The sequence below is a fragment of the Pectinophora gossypiella genome, chromosome 19 (assembly GCF_024362695.1).
Source record: "Pectinophora gossypiella chromosome 19, ilPecGoss1.1, whole genome shotgun sequence".
Lineage (NCBI taxonomy): Eukaryota > Metazoa > Arthropoda > Insecta > Lepidoptera > Gelechiidae > Pectinophora > Pectinophora gossypiella.
In genome coordinates this window covers 10,252,319-10,254,886 of record NC_065422.1, presented here as the reverse complement: position 1 = coordinate 10,254,886, position 2,568 = coordinate 10,252,319, and the positions used below count along the sequence as shown (strand labels likewise).

The 2,568-nt window shown below is 38.2% G+C and overlaps 1 non-coding gene across 1 annotated transcript; it reads left to right on the top strand.

The window, feature by feature from the left end:
* The first annotated feature begins 1,474 nt into the window (after positions 1-1,474).
* Positions 1,475-1,546, top strand: Trnam-cau (transfer RNA methionine (anticodon CAU)). The gene has a single exon. It is a non-coding gene; the product is annotated as a tRNA-Met (tRNA).
* The last annotated feature ends 1,022 nt before the right edge of the window (positions 1,547-2,568 follow it).

Genomic DNA, 2,568 nt, shown 5'->3' with positions numbered 1-2,568 from the left:
AAACCTTAAGGGTAATGTAGACCCTGTGATGTGCTGTGAGAGGTTTTGAGTCCAGTGGTTGAGCGTTGGACTCACGATCCGGAGGTCCCGGCTTCGAAACCCGGTGGGGACATATCACAAAAATCACTTTGTGATCCGTAGTTTGGTTAGGACGTTACAGACTGATCATCTGATTGTCCGAAAGTAAGACGATCCGTGCTTCGGAAGACACGTTAAGCCGTTGGTCTCGGTTACAACTTAGATGTAAGTACGTAGTTATTACATGAGCCGTGTCAGGGGCCTTTGGCGGCTCAATGGTAACCCTGGCATCAGCGTTGATGAGGTTGGTACTTCACCTCACAACCCACACGATACAAGAAGAAGACTGGATTTAAACTAGCGTGTTCATTGCGACCTTGAAATTCAAAAATGTGTTTGTTTATGAGGTTTTAACTTTAGGTGCCGAAAAGCGAAACACGTCTGCGATGTTAATATATTCTACAAACCAACCACAGGTACTAAACCGTAGATTATATTAAACCCTAGACTAGACATTTCAAAGTGACGGGGGCTTACCAGACCTGTCTGTTTTTCTTTGTACTATATTTTCAGCTTGTACTATCGTGTACAGATAACGAATAAAAAGCTTAGTAGGATAAAGAGCTGCGTTTAAATAAGATGTACAGTCATGAGCAATAACATGTACTCATTTTAGAATCCTGTCGCACTTATCAAACTTGACATTTAATGAGACTTACGGTTTAATTTGTCAAAAAAGTTATTGTGACATGGTTTCAAAGTGTAAACATATTAGTACTCGTGACCGTACATGTTCGTGTGGTGTGTTTGATGTTGTTATGACTCGGCAACAAAGGAAAACTCAAAACGTCTTATTACAAAACAAAACTAGGGGGTCTAAAAAGCAGCTTCGAAGCAATTTATCTAAAAGCAATATTACAATTTAACATTAGCGCATATATAGAGGCGCAATGTCAATAAATGTCAAATAGCAATATTGCTTTTTTAGATGAATTGCTCCAATGTGGCCTTTTCATAAAGGAAACACCTCAGCGGTTTAAAACATAGTGCGCGACTTGACGGTAATGCCGCGCACTAACGTCGCCGATTCTGCATAGAATTATGATGACTACATATTATATATACTAAACTCACTCCCGTAATCCCTTACTTACTATTACTTTTATTTGTCAATTAGTGCCATTAAAATCTGCAGACTTAAATTATATTATAAAAAGTCGGAAAATGTTATTATGAAAAGTTAACAAAATTTCAACCTTTAACTTGAAATTCACAGTTATCTGAATTAAAATATGATATTATTACTAATTTTTTTTAATTAAAAGTTTTTCTAAGATTTTTACTTTGAAAGGTAAAGTCTATCGTAATTCATAGTAAGAGTTCCTAGCCAAAGAGCGTACTTATATAAAGTTTTTATTACGTATCATAAGCATTATAGCTAGCTAGCTAAGTAACGGCCTCCATGGTCTAGTGGTTGAGCGTTGGGCTCATGATCCGGAGGTCCCGGGTTCGAATCCCGGTGGGGACATATCACAAAAATTTCTTGTGTGATCCCTAGTTTGATTAGGATATTACAGGCTGAGCAACCCCTTTCTATCCCCGTATATACCGGGAAATCTGGCAGGTCCGTGCATGGCACGTTATGGTGTTGGTCAGTGACGGAACGGTCTAGTGGGCGTTGCGACATAGAAATTCATACAAAGAATATTAAAATAATAAAGAAAAGAATAATAATATTTAAGAATATAAGAATAAAAAATAAATAAAAAAATAATAATAATATAAAATAATATTAATAAAAAATAAAAATATACTTAATAATAAAAAAATAATAGAATATTTTTTTTCCTGTGCCGGGACGATGCGGTGTAGTGGGCACGGACATTTAACAGGCGACATGCGGACTCATGTAATTTAGTGCTGAGGGCATATCTCCCGTGTTTCTCTGATCTGTGCATTATCCTCTAACAATAGACTCGCAAATAGTCAGGCAAAACTGAACTTTGGCGACCAACAAGTGACAACCACACATTTGCAAATTCAACATCGACGGCGTGATATAATGAATTTTTGATTGAGTCTTTTGTACCCTTTGTTGACTTGTGACCCTTGACACACTGCGACTTTTGGTAGCGATACTGTTGTCATGCAGCATCAATACAGGACATGCAAAGCAGTCCCGATTACTATTTACTTACGTACGTTACATGAGCCATGTCAAGGGCTTTTGGCGGCTCAATAGTGATCCTGACACCAGGGTCGATAACGGCCACCGTGGTCCAGTGGTTGAGCGTTGGGCTGACGATCCGGAGACCCCGAGTTCGAATTCCGGTGGGGACATATGACAAGAGCGGCCAAGTGCGAGTCAGACTCGCCCATGAAGGGTTCCGTAACAGCAAGTAACATCATATAAAAGTTTTTTTTAGTTCCTTGTAACTTTTGATGGTTTAACTATGAAAGTAAATTACGGTTTACGATTTATGATTTATTAAAAAAAAAATACTTACTAGATCTGGTTCAAACCAATTTTCGTTGGTAGTTTGCATGTTA